This window comes from Myxocyprinus asiaticus, chromosome 41 (genome assembly GCF_019703515.2).
Source record: "Myxocyprinus asiaticus isolate MX2 ecotype Aquarium Trade chromosome 41, UBuf_Myxa_2, whole genome shotgun sequence".
NCBI lineage: Eukaryota > Metazoa > Chordata > Actinopteri > Cypriniformes > Catostomidae > Myxocyprinus > Myxocyprinus asiaticus.
This window is the reverse complement of record NC_059384.1, coordinates 14,398,553-14,419,640: the sequence shown is the minus strand read 5'-3', so window position 1 is coordinate 14,419,640 and position 21,088 is coordinate 14,398,553. Positions and strand designations below refer to the sequence as shown.

Genomic DNA, 21,088 nt, shown 5'->3' with positions numbered 1-21,088 from the left:
AGGATAAAGTATTGTAACATCGAAAAAATAACACTTCAGCTTTAAATTTACGATTGTTCCTTCCTGTGATTTTGAACTTCTAGCTGTGCACTAATGTCTGTTTTCTCTTCTCTCCTGCTATCTCGAAACAGTTTCCTTCCAGGGCAGTTTGTGGAGTGATATCGATATAACCGCAGCAGAGGTTATCTACACAATTCACGCTATCACAGCACAGAGAGCCCAGGATGAAAATCTACCCATCAGAAGACATTTTCTTTAGTTTCATTATAAAAGATTTAAAAGATGATGGCTTCAGTCAGATCATTGCAGATACAGCTCCTATAGATTGAAAATATGCCATAAATCTATAATGTGGAAATAGGCACCGCATGAGCAGGGGGGCAGGTATTAGTAACCTATTATATAGATAATTGACGATTTCCTATGAAGCTTTTCAAAAGGGCCTCCCATCTTTGAATCACTTTCATCCTATTGAATGTGAAACTCTGATTGTGTGAAATCACCACAAGTACCTTCAATTACGGGAGGCAGTCAGCGGAGGAAATGGCTGCTGTAGGTCAGAAGGAGAAATGGCTTTATGAAATGGAAGACTAAACCTCGCCTTTAGACAGTAGTCTACATACCCATATCATCAGATAATGTTTACTATATAGGGCTTGCTAAAACACAGCTCATAGAAGGCACAATCACAAACAGTGATTGAAGAACACATAAAGATACAATAAAATGATGGGTGTGAAAAAAAGAGAATGTGGGAGAATTAAAGAAGGGGAGAAGGAATATTAAAGAGATGACAATTTTTTTTTCTTTTGTTTCCCATGTCAGAGGATTTTATCATAATCAAAAAAACAAAAAAAATGAAAAGGGTCTCTTTCACTGCAGGCATCAGACCATTTGCTGCTTGTGTTTAGCAGATGACTGACTGACTTGGTATTTTTTTATATATATTCTTCATAAAAAGTCAGAACTTTAAACACATTTGAGGATTACAGAGGAGAAAGACCTCCAGAAATCATGAACAACTAGGTTTCTACATTTTCTGAATAAAATTTAAGTAGTGCTTGCTTTCTAAATGTCACCTTTATAAAGCCAAGGTGTTGTGGGTGGTTGCCAGGTTTTTGCTATGTGGTTGTTAATGTGTTCTGACTGTATTAAACACATTAATATGCAGTTGGTTACTTACTTGTCAGAGCACAACCTCAAGTCTCTATTAGCGCCTTTCCACTATTGGTGGAAGGTGCACAGTGAGTGTCACGAACTCAAGGACTCCTCCTACTCACTACCAGAGGTCCCCCTCGCCCGAGTTCTGAGGGCACCTCGAACTACACTTCCCAGCATGCCTAACTGGACTGATTACACTTACACCTGTTCCCTATTTCATAGACTAAGCGCTGTTCTAACAATAGTCATTGCAAAGTCTTGTTTTGCTCCTGCTAATATTTCTGAGCGATTATCTCTGTTTATACTGCCTGCCTGTGTTACCCACCGTTTGATACCCTGCTGCCTGCCTTGTTTACCCATTGTTTATCTGGACTCTTACTGTGATTGTTTGCTGCCTGCCCTGACCATTGCCTGTTTATTACTACATCTCTCATCTGCCTACGCTGTTCTTTTACTGGTGATTTACCCTGCCTGTCTGTTTATGAGTTGCACATTTACTATTAAACCGCATATGGATCTTAACCTCTGTTCTCCAGAGTCTGCGTTACAGAAGACTTCGCCAACTACAGATCCAGCAGCGCTCCAGCAATTGTCTACTGAAGTATTCGCTCAAGCTAATGTGTTGGCTGCCCACCAATAGCAACTCACCCGGCTGAATGCTTCTATGGAGGAATTAGTAAAGCTCTTTCAAAACCTCCGCATTCATGCATTGGACCAACCGCCACACGCATCTCAACCCATTCCGGTGAATAACCCTCCTTCTCCGAACACCTTCACCACCAATCCACGTCTTGGTTTTCCGGAGAAGTTTGATGGCACATCAGCTAGGTGCAAGGGGTTTCTGATGCAGTGTTTGATGTTTGTGAAGCAGCAATCCATACTATATCCCACTGATGACAGTCGCATATCTTTTGTCTGCTCCTTATTAACCGGAAGGGCTCTGGACTGGACTACCGCTATATGGTCTAGTGAGGGTTCGAGGTTCACCACCTTTGATGATTTTCTCCAGAGATTCTGAGAAGTATTCGAGCATCCCAAGGAAGGAAAGAAGGCTGGTGAGCTGTTACTCTCACTCCAACAAGGGAAGGACACCGCTGCCGAGTATGCGCTTAAATTCCGCACTCTCACTGCGCAGACTGTACGGGAAGAGGACACACCCAACTTGTTTTTCCGAAGGGGACTCAATCTGTAACTGCAATCCGAGCTGGCATGCCACGATGAAGGGAGAACCCTGGGCCAGTTTATCGACCTAGTCATTCGCCTTGATAATCTCATCCACTCTCGGAGACTGGTCCACTTCTCTACTGTCACTTCACAGACCACATCCAGCACTGGTGGAACTGAATCCATGCAGATTGGGCACACTCATCTGACGTCGGAGGAGAAAGAATGCCGCATGAAGCTCCATCTGTGTTTATACTGCGATCAGGCCGGACATCTACGAGCAACCTGTTCCTTTCGGCCAGTCCAATCATCTAAACCGGTGGTGAGTGAAGTCTTGACTCCTCTTTCCACTTCTTCCTGTATTAAAGTACCCATCACTATAACTGGTTGTCAGAACATAATCACCACCCAAGCCATGATCGATTCTGGTGCCACAGGCAATTTTATTGATGAGGGCTTAGCCAAGAGGTTCGAAATAAAACTAATCCTCTGTGAATCTCCTTTGGCAGTGGCAGCATTAGATGGATGCCACCTGGGAACCAGCCATGTTCACTTCAACACTACGGACATCACCCTCCAAGTTGGCACTATTCACACTGAAAGAATACGCCTCTATATCATTCATTCTCCTACCAACCCAGTGATAACTGGATTACCATGGCTTCAACAACACAATCTTCAAATCTCGTGGCGTGAAGGACAGATTTCCCGGTGGGAATCAACTTGCTTCTCCAACTGCCTAAAGCCCATTTCACCTGTTTCCATCGGTTCCACTACTGTCACAGAGGTTCCCTCTTCAGTGCTCAAACTACCCTCTGAGTATGACGACCTTGTTGAAGCCTTTAGTAAGGCCAAAGCCCCTCAACTTCCTCCTCACCGTACCAGTGATTGTGCTATTGAACTGTTGCACAGCACTACATTACCACGAGGTAGGATCTTTCCTTTGTCTGAACCTGAGTCTGAGGCTATGAAAAACTACATTGAGGAAGAACTGGCAAAGGGCTTCATCCAACCATCCACCTCACCCGCGGCAGCCGGGTTCTTCTTCTTTGGCAAGAAGGATGGCGGGCTCCATCCTTGCATTGATTACCGTGCTCTCAACGACATTACGGTAAAGTTCCGTTATCCTTTACCTCTGGTCCCAGCAGCACTTGAACAGTTATGCACCGCAAGATACTTCACCAAGCTCGACCTTCGCAGTGCATACAACCTCATATGCATCCGGGAGGGGTACGAATGGAAGACAGCTTTCTCCACCAGCAGTGGCCACTATGAATATCTGGTCATGCCTTTCGGATTGGCCAACAGTCCTTCGGTCTTCCAGTCATTCATTAATGATGTCTTCAGAGACATGCTTAACCGGTGGGTTATTGTCTACATCGATGATATCCTCATTTATTCAAACTCTCTGGAAGAAAACATCACCCATGTTCGAGCAGTTCTTCAGCGTCTGATCCACCACCAACTCTACGCCAAAGCCGAGAAGTGCGAGTTCCATCAGACCTCTGTGTCTTTCCTTGGCTATCTCATCATGAACAACAGTAAGGTACGTGCAGTACTAAACTGGCCTCAACCTTCTTCCCTGAAGGAGTTGCAACGCTTCCTGGGTTCGCTAATTTCTACAGGCGATTTATCCGAAATTTCAGTTCAGTCACTGCCCCGCTGACATTAAAGGGAGGGGGCTCCAAACTGTGTTGGTCTGCAACAACCCTCCAAGCCTTCAAGAACCTAAAGTCTCGCTTTACCTCCACTCCCATCCACAACATCATGGAATGCCCTGAAACTCAACCCTTGCACATACTTTTCCCGTAAGCTATCTCATGCTGAGCAAAACTATGATGTGGGCAACCGCGAATTGCTGGCTATGCAAATGGCTCTAGAGGAATGGCGACATTGGCTGGAGGGGGCAAGACATCCTTTACTCATGTTAACAGACCATCGAAACCTCGAATATTTATGCTCTGCTAAAAGACTGAATCCTAGGCAGGCTAGGTGGGCGTTGTTCTTTACTCGATTCAGTTTCACCATTACCTATCATCCAGGTTCCAAAAATTCCAAAGCCGATGCTCTCTCTCGTCTATTTGAGTCTGACACTCAGAACCAGACATCTGAACCCATCATCCCCACGTCTCTAATCTTGGCTCCGGTTCAGTGGGATATTATGACCGAGATCGCCTAAGCACAAATTCAGGACCTGACTCCTCCTGACTGCCCTCCTGAGAAAACCTACATTCCACGACTCCTTCGGGAAAAGACCTTATAATGGGTCCATACTCCCACCAGCTCCGGACACCCAGGTTTAGCAGCCACACTACAACTGCTTCGGAACCATTTCTGGTGGAACACCATGCAGGCGGAAACCATTGCCTATGTCAACAACTGTCACACCTGTGCAGCAAACAAATCCTCCAGGCAACTTCCTGCAGGACTCCTCCAAACTCTGCCTATTCCCCATCGTCCTTGGTCTCACATCGCCATCGACTTCATCACTGATCTCCCTGTCTCTCAAGGTAACACCATCATTCTTACTGTCATTGATCGATTCTCTAAGTCATGTCGATTAATCCCTCTGCCCAAGCTTCCAACAGCCTTCGAGACTGCGGAACATCTTATGCATCAGGTGTTTCGCTTCTACGGACTACCAACAGGGGTCCTCAGTTTACATCCTGGGTCTGGAAGGCGTTCTTTCAACAACTCAACATCAACATCAGTCTCACTTCAGGTTACCACCCTCAATCAAATGGCCAGACCGAGTGCTTTCTCCGAATATATTGTCACCAGAACCAGGCTGATTGGAGCCGTTATCTGCTTTGGGCCAAGTACGCCCAGAACTCCCTTCAGAAGCCGTCCACAGGCATGACCCCCTTTCAATGTGTGCTGGGATTTCAACCCCCTCTGTTCCCCTGTTCTGGAGAACCCACAGAGCTACCGGCCATCAATGACTGGCTTCGGTGGAATGAAGAGGTGTGGGACCATGCTCATGTCCACCTCCAAAGAGCATTAGGAGGCAGAAGGAACAGGCCAATCGTCATCGACACCCCAATCCCATCTACACTCCCAGCCAATAGGTTTGGCTGTCCACACGTGACTTCGTCTCCTTCTGCCTTGTAGGAAACTCAGTCCCAGGTATGTGGGTCCTTTCAAAGTTATTAGACAAAATACTCCGGTGACTTATCACCTTCAACTGCCCTCTAACTTCCTCATTTCTCCCACCTTCCATGTTTCCCTGCTTAAACCCGCTGGTGGCCCGAGGGATGAGGAGGAGATCGATGATCCAAACCCCCCTGCCCATAATCATGGATGGCGATGAGGCCTATCAAGTTCGATAGCTCCTGGACTCCAGGCACCAGAGGTCCCCCTCTCCCGAGTTCTTCCCAGCATGCCTACCTGGACTTATTACACTTACACCTGTTCCCTATTTCATTGACTATTTAAGCGCTGTTCTAACAATAGTCATTGCAAAGTCTTGTTTTGCTCCTGCTAAAATGTGTAAGAGTGTTTACCTCTGTTTATACTGCCTGCCTGTGTTCGACTTCTGCCTGTTACCCACCATTTGATACTCTGCTGCCTGCCTTGTTTACCCATTGTTTACCTGGACTCTTACTGTGATTGTTTGCTGCCTGCCCTGACCATTGCCTGTATATTACTACGTCTCTCATCTGCCTACGCTGTTCCTTTACTGGTCATTAACCCTGTTTATGAGTTGCACATTTACTATTAAACCACATATGGATCTTAACCTCTGTTCTCCGAAGTCTGTGTTACAGTGAGTAACGGTTCCAGTAGCATTTCCACCTGAACATGGTTGGTGCAGTATGGTCACTTTCTCAAATGCAAGTCTATGGGATTTTTTTCAGCTGTTTTATCATCTGCCAGGTCAAAAATCATAAGCCTGAGTGCTAAAAAATAAATTAAAAAAATAGCACACCGCTTTTCAACAAGCCACACAATTTGAAGTATCACTCATGTCCATAGCTCAAACAAGCTACAGTATATGCAAAAGTTTAACACTTAGGTTCAAGAATGTAACCACGAGGAGGGCGGGGCCGGGCTGGAATGAGACACACCCGGTCCCCAATCAGCCTGATGGGCGCGCGAGGGATAAAGGCGGCCGGGGACGACAGTTCGAGAGAGAGAGAATTGCAGACAGCTGTACTGTGTGTTTTTAGTTGTGTGTTGTTTAAATTGTTTATTAAATTATTATTTAAGTTGTCAAGCCGGTTCTCGCCTCCTCCTTTCCACTAAACCCCCTTACACAGTGATATACCGTTTTGCCAAATATCATCACATGCCTAGTTGTAGGTGGTGGCTAGGTATTGCTAGGCTGTTCTAGCTGGCTGCTAGGGTGTTTTGGCTGGTTACTAAGCATAGCTATAGTGTTCTAGCTAGTTGTGTATGAGTTTTGACAGTTGTAGATTGAAATCTCAAACATTTCATGACAGAGTCTTGGCCTGTTTGAACATTCCGTCAATTTTCGATTGTCGAAATGTCGATCAGTTAAAAAAGACAGAACCACCCGAGTCAGCACTGTCAAATGGGTCTGTGTCAAGTTTGGTGAATGTAGCTTTAAAGCTCTAGGAGGAGTTACAATTTTGGTCTTGGTTTAAGGATTTTGGAAAAACCCTAAACCAGTTCTCCTGGATAACAATATATTTGGATTGTCAAGCCAACTTAATGATTTAAGAATCAACCATTAAAAAACACATCAATTGAAGACAAATCTGAATATTATAGAGGACGTGTACCTCTCAATGTCTATGGTAGGGCTGCAACTAATGATTATTTTGATAATTGATTAATTTAACGATTATTAGAACAATTACTCGGCTATTCGGCGATTAATGCAACGATTAATCATTAGCTCTTAACCGATTATTCAGCTTGTGCCCCAACTTAAATTTTTTTATTAAACATGCTTACTAACAATAAAGAGGACAAAATCATCTTTTAAATATACCTCTAAATGACATTCACTGAATTAAAGGGGAAAAAATACTTTTTATTAAGTTTAATTCAGTAAAGAAATTCACTGCAAAAAATCCTATCATCAAGTGTTTTTGTCTTGTTTCCATTTAAAATTGTCTAAAAATCCGTAAAACAAGACACATTTACTTGAGAAGCAACATAAGGTATTTAGACTTGCTTTAAGAGAATGCATCTTAAATATAAGTGCATTTTTGTATATAAGTGTATTTTTCACTTGGTTACACTTCTGCGAGTGCAGTAAAGACAAAATATACTTATATTCAAGATCTATTCTCTAAAAGCAAGTCTAAATATCTTATATGCTGCTTCTCAGGTGAATGCATCTTTTTTTAAAGGATTTTTAGATATCTTAAAATATTTGTATTTTAATATTATATTCAACATTCTTAGATAAAAAAAAATTCTTCTGCAGTATAGCTGCTAAAGAAAATGTACGTTGTTTTAAAGGAGTTTTAGATATTATATTGGAAAACAAGCTGTTTGTTCACTTCAATCCATCTTTAACTCTCAAAAAAACAAACTCTCTCTTATTAATAAAGCTGTGTATTGCCAATTTTCTTCACAATAAGAAATGCACAGTGACACATATATTATGATTCAATAAATCGCGAGCCATCACGTTATAATCTAGCTGCATTAAACGCACGCCTTAGCAAACACCACTAACGAGCAAACAGCAAAACTGAATCTGTAAAAGTTAGCAAAGGTGCTGTCCTTGGTTCTATTAGTGTTCTTCTGGTCACAGCAGTGATAATCTCTCAATCAGTGTAATGAGGAAATATATACGGTTTGATCCCAGCAGCTCATGCCTCGCCTCCAGGCCAATTTACCTTTTAAATCCTAAAAGATCTTTTCTGTCATTACACTATTCTTCACAGAGAGACTGGTTCAGATCCTCCCACAAACCTTGATTTTTTTCCCCTGTTGGAGGTCTCTTCTTTGTGTTAATTAAAGTAAATTCTGCAGAGAGGGAGTCACACGCAGACCGAGGGAGTTTTTTTCCAATTATTGTACCCATCAAGATTGAATCTAGTTGATTACAAAAGCAGCAGTCTTAAAGAAGCCATATATGACCAGGCTCACGATAGGTCCACGATTTCTGTTTGTGCCTGAATTACAAGGATTTGGTGCTGAACTGTTAAATAACCTTGCATCTAATGAAGTGAACGGACTGAAGACAATTTTGCTCTTAAGGTGAGGCTTCTTTCCCCTGTACTATATTTCGAAGTGCATAACGAGAGATAAAAGCATTCAAAGTCTGGTTGATATATTGCCCAGCATATTAAAAACTACACTGATTCATTAATATGTAAACTGCCTTGATGTCATTAATACTGGGGGCTGGAGAGGCAAGGCTAATGCCGTGGTTCCAAGGACCTGTGTAGATTGGGTTCAGGGCTTCCATTTTAACTGGGCCCCTCACCTTTGTTCTCAGCATGTCCCAAGGGTAAGCGAGGCGAATAAATACGCTTGATTGATTATGGTATACACCCATCAAAAGACAAATATATGCAATTATGTGATCGTCTCATGCAGCCACAAGTTAAATGGAATTAAACATGATGCTACCTTCTCATGATGATGTTTTAGAGCACCGTAATTGGGTTAGAAATGTCACGTAACATTAAATGATGACATTTGGCTTTTGCAGGAATGGATATTTTCTCTGATGCATTAGTGTGCCATTTTTGCCATTTATATCATGGAGCTAATTGAAGTAGCCATGTGTTCTATATCCACAGAAGAAATTACATTTCATTCAAATACATTGCATACACCCATTTGAAAAAAGTCACAAATGAGATCTCTTTAAAGGGATAACTCACCCAAAAATGAAAATTCTGTCATAATTTACTCACCCTCATGTCGTTCCCATTTGTCTACTTTTTCTCTCACATGAAGCTCAAAAGTTGACGTCAGGCTGAATGTTAATGACTGACAGCCTCAGTCGCCATTTATCTTCAAAATTTCTCCTTGTGTTCCACGGAAGAAAAAAAGGTTTAGTTTGAAACTACATGAGGGCAAGATTTGGGTGAACTATCTCTTTAAAATCTTAATTTTTAACAGTCTTTAACAACAGATTAAATGAAGACTCCTGGTCTCCTGCTTTCTCAGATTTGTCTCCTCGTAATATCACGTGTCACTACTATAGTTTAAAGAGATTTTACCAATGTCCCAAAGTGTCCTCAGATTTGCCAAGATACCAAAGTCTGCAAACAATTTCAAAAAAAAATTATTCAAAGAACTTTCTATTTTAATTGTTTCTAAGGAAATTAGGAAAAACATCAGACAAATTTGTTAGTAAAGTAAAACAAAGGCTAACTGAGAACTCCATTACCAGTAAATATCCCATGCTATGAAAGATTGACCTCTGGGCAATAAAGATTTCCTCTGGATAAAAGGGGAAAACATTAAAAAGAGCAAAAAGTGAAATCAAACTTATTTCTAGATATGCTCGCTCTCCCTCTCTTTCTTGCATTCTCTTTCTCCTCCCTCTCGAACACCATGGGGAAGATATTGCCTAGAATGCTGCTTTATCTAATTGGTTTATTGTCTTGAAGCTGGTGACAAGGCAGTCAGAGGCAAGCTTTCATCAGAGGTTATTTGGAGAAATAACTAATTTCAGCCTTTCTCCCAGCACGGACTCAACCTGCTGCCTTTGAGTCGGGTTCTCTGGAGAGTTCATTAAGACAGCATTCCACATCTCCTAGTCAACAAATAAACATGGCAGTAACCTTTAAACTGCAATACTGTCTCTTCTTTCCTTCGCCCACACATGCTTCAATTCCTGTGTCCCACACATATTAGTAAAGAACTTAGAATGTTTACAGAAATTAATTACACAGCCATAGGCCAATTCTACATTGAAGAATGAAATTAGACCGCAAAATGAGACTGTAACGTGTTGGATTCTACATTACCTGGAAATTGTTACAGAAAACAATAGCTGTTGCTTTAATTTGAAAGAAAAATTGTAATGCATTAATATGATTTAGATGTACAGTGATGCCAAAAACTATTTGGACATTTAAGCCGCAGTTAAAAATTTATGAATTTCTTTGTACAAAGTATCAAGCCAAGAGGCATTTCATTTACAGAAATATAGAACAAACACAAAAATAAATTTGTTAGGTTTTGTCATTAGGTTAAATGACAAAACAATAGACATATTTGTTTAAATATAAGACTAGGGATGCACCAATATGAACATTTTTGGTCGATACCGATGCCCATACCGATATTTTGCCATTTACTTTATTTTGTCATCAGATCACTCTTGTAATGGATAATAGAAAATGCCATCCAGACTGCTAGAGGACACCGCTTGTTTACACAATGTTCACTGAAGCACTGTTTGCAGCTTATTTTTAAATGCAACCTTTCAAGCTTTTGTAATCGTGCAACATAATATTGCAATTTCAATCTTAACTCAATCAATAGTGCAGCCTTAATGGATACCATACCAATGTCTCAGAAGTCAAAGTTTGCTGGTTTCAAAGCGTTTTGGATTGTTTTAACTCATCATGTATAGGAAATTTCTGCTTTCACTACTGTCACGTTTATAATGACAGTTTTTCCTTATTAATGTGAGAATGAGAATGATTTAAAATTAAATATTACATGTTCTTAGGAGTGCCAACCCTTCTACATTCTGTGGCTATCATTATTTTTGGACTGTGCATTTGAGTTCAAAGAATTTTTACAAAGTGTGTTGATAACTAATTATAAATTATTTTAATTTGGTCAATAACTGGCCAATAAATATCGATGGCCAATACATCGATGCATCACTATTTAAGACTAAAAATATTTTGGACACTTTCTGGAGGTCAAACTTTGTAGAACATGTCCATAGTTCAAGTAATATACTACACCTGTGGATACTCTGCAAGGACAAGTGTGTGAACTTGAGGGGATCTGACTTCATTCATCCACTAAAAATTACCTTGGGGCCCGTGGGTTAACAGTAACTGAAAAAGATGTTAGTTCTGAGAAACAGTCTAGCATCATTTTGCAAATGCCCCTCACTCGGATTGATATGTTGCATCTAATGCAATGAAAATCATACATGTTTAAGTGTGACTTTAATATCCAAAAGGGTCAAAATAAATTTTTGGGCAAATGTACACATTTAATAAGTTTCAGACCAAAATAAATATTCTGAACAAAATTCTAGTTCTTCATTTAAAATTTAAGATACCCACGTAATAGTAATAATAATTATTTTTATTTTTATAATTTGCATTTTATTTTATAATTTGTATTTTCAGGTTGCCGTTACAATCAAGATATTAAAATAGTTGATCTCAACCGTGCTCATTAGCAAGACATAGTATAGCTGAACTAACACACAACTACCATTAAATATACTCTAGTTATGATAAGACAGGGTCCTAGAACGCTGGACACAAACTAGTATGTGCAAGTCACAGTTTGAAAAAAGTTTTCAAAAAGTAGAGCTTTTTAATGACCACATCTACCATAAGCAAAGCCAACACATATAACAGGATGGCTCTAAAATTCCTACAAGCCCTTCATGTGCTTCCTATGCATCTCCCACCACACTGCCCATGTGCCAGGCCAGGCTTATAGTGCCAAGTCAAGCTTAAAGGATCCAAAACTGCCTATGGCTCCCATGCCACTGGAGGCACAGGAGCCTGTGAATATCACACTAATTTGTACACCTCAGTCAACAAGGATGAAAGAGGGAGAGTAATTATTAATTCATTATTAAAAACTTGTATTATTTATTAGCCTGGGGATCGTGCAGCCTGGTGTGTTTGGCTCTCTGTCCAAAGAGGTCCCTCTGTTGATGAGCACCAGCCCCAGGCACTGCACTGCCCCCTTCTCTGTAGTCTAGGACAAGACACGTTCCCTTGGGCACCACGGCACCATTCAACTGTGGTTCCATCTGAGACATCACCTCCACTGTGGCCCATCCTCCATGTACTGTAGGTTTCCTCTGATCATAAGTGACCAGATCCCTGCTTATGAGCCACAGTTGTTTGGGTCTGACCTGATTTATATTTAGCTGTCTGTACACTCAGACCTATGCGAAAGGAGCAAAAAGAAGCCTGTAGCAAGTTGCAATGGCCCAGGGCTAAAAGTTGGCTATACAGAAGTGATGTAGAGGACTTACAGAACGAGCTACGATTAGGCCTTATTGATTTTTCAAAGCACTTTCAAAGTCATAGGCAGATTGTTTGTACATCACAGAGTAATACACTTCTTGCAGGAGAAGTGGACTTCTATAAATTACAGCAGGTTTTTCCCTCACCATGTTGGAATCATGTACACATTTGGATATACAGTATAAAAGAGTGAACAAATGTCAATGAGATGAGTGATAGACTGAAAATTGAGTTGACCAATATCTTTACTGATATTCACACTTTTTTACTTAATCAGTTATTGATTGTTTAATATCGGGTCAACTGATAAATGGCATAATTTGGTGAGTCTCTAAAGAAAAAGCACCCAACAACGGCATTACACCACTGTGCGTTTAACAGGACACAATAGTGTTCACAGATAAAGTAACTTAAACGTACATATGTGTGCATAACTTTCTCAACTTTTTAGATAAATAGTAGAGCTGACAGAATTAACACGTTAACACATGATTAAAGTTTAACATGTTAATTTTTCTTAATTGCAATGAATGCATTTACCATTAATAAAAAATATTGTATACCAACATAAACACTTGTTGGAAGTGCGGAACATTTGTAAAGTGTCCGCCCAGAGTCATTACACTGACGCACATTTCACAACACACACCAGGGCCCTTCTACCAAGAGAACCTACAAGCATAGCATAAAATAGCATAACGCAACGTTCAAATAGACATTTTATGGATGGTACTGTCATAACATGCTAGTTGACCATTACGCTTTCTCCTATGATAGAGGTTATCTCAGTACACAAAAGTATCTCTGCACACACACACACACACACACACACACAACAGTGCTTCCATGATAAAATTATGGAGAAAGGACCTCAATGCTATTTGACAATGGGACTTGTGTTTTTCAGCCTATGTAAGGCGCATTTTAATTACCACAGAAGCACGTCAAGTCTTAACTATCACCAAAACTCAGAATGAGACGTTTTTGTCTGTAAATGCTCTTCATGTGATGTTCAAAGCAATAGGAACGCAGACAGTTTACCGGCAGATTAATATTGTGGAGGAAGAGATTTAATGCCCAGCACTTTCAAAATATGCGATTAATCACAATTAACTACAAAACAAATGATGCGATTATTCGCGATTAAACATTTGAATCGACTGACGGCACTCACAAATACCCATTCCTTATCAAGTGAGAAACATGTAGCATTTTAAGCATTACAGTTAGACAAATCAAAAACAATTATGAAAATAAATGTGCAACATTTTAGATCGCAAAACAACAAAACAAATATAACAGCATAAATAACAAATCATAACAATGTATTTAATGAAATAAAACATTACTATAAAGATCATAATATTCGTATAATATACTACAACGTTAATAATAAAATTAATAATAAATGTATCACATTGTTGTGCTTTTGAGTCAACAAGCAATCAAGAGTTCTAAATACCCTAATACACCAGAAAAAAAGCTTGGGCAAGAAAAACAGACTGGATTAAATGCATGTTTATGGAACTGGAGGCAGTAGCCAGGCCTTTGATCAACCAGACTTACAAGTTTTAATATACGCCTGCAAAGTGATATTTATGTATATGTTTAAAACACAATTTAAAACCAGGATAGCATAACTATAATGGGCAGTACTTTTTCAGCTCAGGGCCAATCAATAATTGCTGAAAGCACAAATGATTTTATTTTCTTGGGGCCACTGGAATGATGAGAGAATGGCTGAATTTGATATGTAACAAAATATTCTGGCAATTGTGTTAGATAAGATTATCATTACAAAACCATCAGGCACGGGGCCTTGTGAAGCAGTGGGAGACAAACTAAAAATCCGTGCTGATTGATAACGAAAGGATCTTCACTCTAATCATTGCTTGTAGCTAAAAAACAGTGTGTTGAATGCATTATTCTGGCTGACAGAGTCCAGGCAGACACATTCTGTCTGCTGTATATAGCCCAGAGGCGTCCAGCTATGATAGTTGATATAAGACACTTTTAGTCAAACATAGAATTAGCTGAACGCAAGAGCATTATGTGGTCCAGTAAGTGACATAACGCCTCCAAAACACATCCAGTGCCATATCCATCACAGAGCTGTACAATAATACACTTATGCAGTTTAGTATAGGAGACTGGGGGAACAATGTAAAAAATTTTACTCACAGACTTGTGAAACCTGCATATGTGGTGATAAAAACAGAACCATTCAAATATTTACATTTAGAAAGACTTGATCATGATATGGAATGATATTTTGAATACTATATTAAAGAGCACCTATTATGGTTTTTCAAATATTACCTTTCATGTAGTGTGTTATATAGCTGTTTGTGAATGTAAAAAAGTCTGCAAAGTTTCAAAAATCAAAGTGCACGACAAATGGAGTTATTGACTCCCAAAGGAAAGAACTGATTCTGAACACCTGAAACGAGTCGTTAGTAATTCTAGACTTACTTCCAGCTTTGACCTGCCCTCAAACACTACACTAAGCGGTAGACCAATCACAAAAGACTGGGACATCTGACCAATCAGAGCAGAGTAGGCTCTCTGAAAGGAGGAGTTTAGAATGAATCCTTTAGAACGGATCATTGAACGAGTCGTTTTTGACACTGGGAAAAAAAAGGTAATGCTGCAATTTAAATTATGAGTAAATTAAATTGTTTTTGACCTTGGATGCATGTAAATCTATTGTATGAGACCTTTAAAGCATAATTAGGCACATTTAAAAACCATAATAGGTGCTCTTTAAGTACTATGCATAAAATGTCTCTATGACCTAAAAGATCTGACTGAAATAGCTGTCCTGAGAAATCTCACCTGTCTCTGTGACAGCCCTAGGTTCTTTAAACAGCAAAAAGAAGTCAAGGTGTGGCCTGTGCTTTTTAGCCAATCAGAGATGTTCTCTGCCTGTGCATCATTTTGACCATTTGTGTATGCTGACGTGTTTTTGGAGGGAGGGGTTTTAGAGAGAAAGCATGCTGAAGTTACCAAAATGGCTGAAATTGCTTATAGCATCTTTAATACAATAAGTCAGTGGGATACAGTTTCCCCTGTTACTGTGGTAACAATGTTTGATGCCAAGTGCAAAAAGGTTCTGAATTAAATGCATTTCCACATACAGTCCATAAAAAGTAGGACATGGACAATTAAGTTCTGGTCTGCTCTACAGGACACAGACTAAAGCAAGTCCTGAACACAAAAGTGATTTCAAATATAAATCGACATTTATAAGATTATTTAGTCTACAAACTAGCCTATAATGCAGCCAAGACATTGTACCTCTGTAGAGCAAATCCTCATTTACAGTTAGCTGGTATACAGAGCACAATTACAAGCCAATATTGCAGAAACATGTACTTCCCTCTTGGTTTAATTTTAACTCTGAGAAAAAACCTTATTGGATGATGACCCTTACTACAAGGATACTGTAGTTTTTAATACAGAGTGTCCTGTGTTACGGCCTCTCAGTCTTAAGCAAGCCATTCAAATAAACATCCCTCATTTTGAAAACATGAACACTGCAGTCCAATGGTAAACATTTTGCCTTGAGAGCCTTGAGTAGGTAAATAAAGGCCTTGGTTAACAATCAGTTAATCAAAACCTGAAGGTTTTTTGTAAAGAGTGCGCTTTTCTGAACTCAAAGGCTCTTGTGCTCAAACACAGATCCAAAAGAGCCTTTTGTTTTAGTTATAAGAAAGTATGTACAACACACACTTCACGAAAACGTCATGCAATGACTTCATCAACTATGCCACCGTCAATAGCCCAGCACGTCTATAGCAAACACATCATGGGCTTTTGCTCTCCATAACTGAATGGCACCCACAGATAAATGTCTCCTCTGTCTGCTGTTCAAGATGTAAAGCAGATATGTAATTTAATTTCTCAGAAAAAGGTGCCTTTCTTATTTTATCACAAACACCTTGGGAGGCTGGTGTTAAATGCTGTTTAGGTCACCTCTATGTGGTCTAAGTGCAATCTATCTTCCTTTGTCACTGTCACAGATCCAGGGTCAAAGCTGAGAACCACAGATACTCTGCGTTACACTGCCTTTGTCTGACTAAGAGCTCATTACAAATCCATGCAAGAAAAAAATAGGGATTAAAAAAAGGAATAGCTTTATCGATGCAGCCATTAAAGGAGAGTTGTAGGGCATTCTAAACAGGTACATATTGAAGCTCCTTTAGCTGTTGGCTTTATACTATAGACTGTACTTGTAAGACCAGATGTCTACCATTCAAACCAGCTCGATACAGACAGATATGTTCAGTAGGTCCATGAAGACGACTTCATTACCTTCTATGTCTACATTCAACTAAGGCTGGGCGATATGGCTTAAAAAATTATATTTTGATATTTTTCAGCCTAGTAACTGTAGAATCTGAGTAACCAGGCAGAAGGAAATTAGGAAGAATTAACCTCTTCAAAATCAGAACTACTTAAATCTAGGATTTACACTAATATTTACTTCCAAGTTACCAAAACTAAGACACAGAGAGGCCCCCGAAATTCCTCAGTGTTTTAAATTATAGGCTCTGCCTGCTAACACCAAAAAGTCTACCAAAACCGGGCGTTAGTGAGTTAAAGATGCCTGAAAAGAGCCAAGAAAAGCTGTTCTGTTGAGTGTCAACCATCTTGAGTTCTTTGGACGCACCAAGACCCCTCCTCGTCCATGATGTAAATCAGAAATGCCCTAAACGTTACTGGTCATCACATGACTGGCCATTTGCTGAGGGACTACTCTTCTATGAAGCCCTTGGAAATCTTTTGATCTTCAATATAACCAATTTACACTTAAAAAATAGACTAATAAGGGAGCACGAGACATTCTCTGTGAAAGCACGACCATCACATGCTAAAACTCATTGTTCAAGACAGAGAGACTGAACAGACACACACTGGATATGAACTGTTGAACTGTTTTTAGTTGGACACAAACTTCTGTTTTTCTTATCTCTTCAAAAGACAATTTTACAGTTTGCATATACAAACAATATGAACTATAACACTATTAAAAGACTCTATTGCATCATCATTCTACACTGCACAATGCCCAATCTATTTTTGATAGTAAATATTTATCTTACACAAATTATTGTAGCCTGATGTAACCTTTAAAATAGGTGTAATCACTTTTATAACTGAGAAATTGCTGATTATGAATTTTAATCTTGTATTATCCATGTTAAAATAGTTAGTTAACTATTTATCAGAGCAAATGTATCGTGTCTGGTATGTGAAGGTTTATTTTCCCATGAGGAGAGCAATGGCTGAATTAATTTTATTGTTATAATTTGTTTTATTTAAGATATAAAAGTTCACGATTTAACATATTTAACGCCCTATTTTGAGCGAGAAACACAATGGGCCATAAATTAATTATCTTGAGGGGAGGACAGAAATGTCCATGTGACCCACCAAAAGACACTTATGATTGGCTCAAGACACCTTTGGGGTGCGGCCAACCTCAACTCAACAAAACCTCCCTGCCTAGGACGAACTCTTCTTCTGCTCTTTTTCTCTCTTCTCTCTTGGCTCTTGCTCTTCTCTTAGCCCTTCTTCGTCTGGCTTTGCTTTGGCAACACTCTGCCCAGGTTCTGCACAAAGTAGAGTTCAGGAAAGCTCGGAACGTAAAGTTCCGAGAGGAGTTCTCTTCTCTGCACTACGACTTACACACGTGACGGGGAGTCATGAGTCTCCCTTGCGGGAGGCCTCGCTTTAAAGCCCCGCCTGACCATTCCAGCACCGAACCATCCTGCATCCAAAAACACTGACAGAGAACAACCAGAACTTTCTACGGACACAGCCAAACAGCCAAAGAACCAAAGCAATGCTTGAAACGCAAGTACACCTCCAGACATTTGCTAGAAAGTGCTGGTGTTTTATTTAAATACTTCGGGTAACCAGATTGCAAATCGAGGTATAATAAATTAAGTATTGATGGTTCTCAGGGCTTGGCCTATAGACTCCATAAAGTTAAATTTTCTCCATTACAGATCATCTCAATTCACCTTCTGTTGCAGCTCTTTCACCAACCTGTTTGTATGTTTGTCTATGTGTGTTAGTTTAGTTTTTATGTTGTAGATTAGAAATAAAGTCTTGTTTGTATTTAAAGAGAACTTGACTGTGGTATATTTTGATAAATAATCTCATCAATTGATTCTTAAAAGATCTGCGCTCCGTGCTCGAACAAAATTTCAACATATTTTTTCAATGGCCATGAGAATAGTATTACTCTAAAGAGTTAACAGATGTGTCATATCAACTCAGCATGGCTGAGTGATCAGACATACACCTTAATTCTTTCAGTGTTCCCCGAATTAATCATAATTCCCTTCTTAAGCTAAAATCCCTTACATATAAATTGTGAGCAGATACATCGAGCCTGTTGTATTACATATTTAATGGTAGCGAATTTTTATTCAGATTTCTACTCTGATCGTTTGTCATTTATCCTTCATATAATGGTGGTCAAACGCGGCCAAGATTCCTAAACTAATTTACATATAAAACTCTTACATGTTATTGGTGATAAATGCTGGCAGTTGTAAATACACCCTGCCACAAAGTCACTAATTTCCAGCAGACGATATTCGATTTATATCTCTCTATAATTATGCATTTGCTCTAAAATGGCTCAAAAGTGATTTTTTTTTAAGTCAGATGAAGCATAATTTTATCCAGCCATTGTAGCCAATTAGATTCAATACAGTGTTTCCCATTAATTACCTAGATTGTGGCGTCCCACCACAGTTTCATAAAGAAAAATATAATGAAAAATATTTTTACAATTCTCATAATAACATAAAAGATCTCTAATGTTGTGTTTTGTGCCGTTGCTTCGGCAAAGCATCGCTCACTCCCAGTCAGTCCCCGGATGCTTTCTTTCATCCATCTGCGCTATTTTTAATTGTTGGTGTACGTAAACATAGGATGTCTTTGACAATGGACATCTTTGACGATCGACGATGGACGTCTTCGACCATTTTGGTGTGTTTCCACCAATGTGCACCTCACTGCGTAATTTCACCGTTCTTTGGACTATGTATGTGCGTTTTTTTCGGCTCATGTCAGCATGGATTGCTTGTGAACAGACAAAATACGATTCAAGCTTTGCAAAGGAACTGTTATTGAAGGAGGGGGGAGTTAAAACACTTCAAAAATTTAAGTAAACCGTTTCATTCATGAATATTTCAAATGTTATGGCTGTTTGATAGTTTATGGTGTTGAGTGTTAACAGTTGTGTTTGAGGTGCGTTATGTGTAAACCCTGCAATTTTGTTTTATAATGTTCTTCCGACTGAGTTTGCTGAATTCGAGGGGCTGCATGATGTAAGCCAATCAGAACAGTGGGTGTTTACGTTGAAGTTTTAAGGAGGCGCTTAGGCCAAAACCGAGCGTTTCAGACAGAGGGCCAAAAACAGGGTGGAAAATAATCATATATTACTAAATTGTGACTGTTTTGGTGCAAAAAAAACTTTCCTAACATTATCAGTGGACCTCAGGGAATATAATACAATTATAAAAAAATAGCACTTCATGACCCCTTTAAAAGGCTTTGAATAAACATCTATTTAAAAATAATGAAGGCATGTTTCCTCATTTTTTCACTAAATTAACAAGGGAGAAGGAAACCTAATCATTTTAATTGATATGCACATTTATATTTTATATACAATGATACATAGCTAAATAAAAAAATAATAATTTGTGAATGAACAAGGTAGAGCTTTTATTTTGACACGTCACTTTCACCTGGAGCTTATATATACACAAGGAAACAGAGCTTCACAATCGCTGAAGTGATTTCCCATGCTGTTCCATTCTAGATTGAGCTGGTTTTGTGCTGGTCTAGTTGGTGGACCAGCACTGCCATGTTGTTTACCCAACGTCACACAGGAAATCGAAAAGCAGCTTCAGAAAAGTTAATGTACCCTCAAATTTCCCCTATACTGCCGAATTACTGACAAGAGCAAAACCCCATTTAGAAATTTTTTGCATTATTTCAACTATGGTCACCTTTCCCTCTAGTGCTACTGAGAGTGTGTTACGCAAGCAACATCATAACACAGGTTCTGGTCCCATGGGAACCAGGAAATAATCATGTTGTTCACATACACAATGGTGAGTGTGATTTTAGAGTTTTCACTCTAAAATTAAATTTCTACTAAACTGACAGATAGGTTGAGGGTTTGGGATAGGAGATAGCAGGGATGGGTAATAATATAGATTTTCCGATGCATTGCGATCTTCATTTAAACAATCTTGATTGATTGATTCTTAAATCTCAAGATCAATCCTTTACTCTGTGCGCAACCCTCCACTACAGTTAGAGGAAATCACTCGCATTTACAACCAAATTTCGCGCTATGTGACTAAACTGTATAAACTTGGCAACTAGCTGATATTTACGTTTCACTCACTAGTAATTGCAACCTGGTCTCATAGTGAAAACGTGACTCTATATACATTTTTGCAAAACTTGTTATGTGTGTCTTCAGGTACAATTCCCTGCAGTTTCCAGGAGAAATGAATGCTAGAGGCGCTACAACAACTTTGTGTTTTATTCACTTTTACTCAAAACATGACTTAAATGGCTGATTATGACTTTATAAATTATTTTTTTCT

General features: G+C 39.4%; 1 long non-coding RNA gene across 1 annotated transcript in view; it reads right to left on the bottom strand.

Annotated features, from left to right (window-relative positions):
- LOC127432100 (uncharacterized) overlaps positions 1 to 21,088 on the bottom strand; it is a 62,667-nt gene that overhangs the window by 40,647 nt on the left and 932 nt on the right. The gene's annotated exons all lie outside the window — the stretch shown is intronic.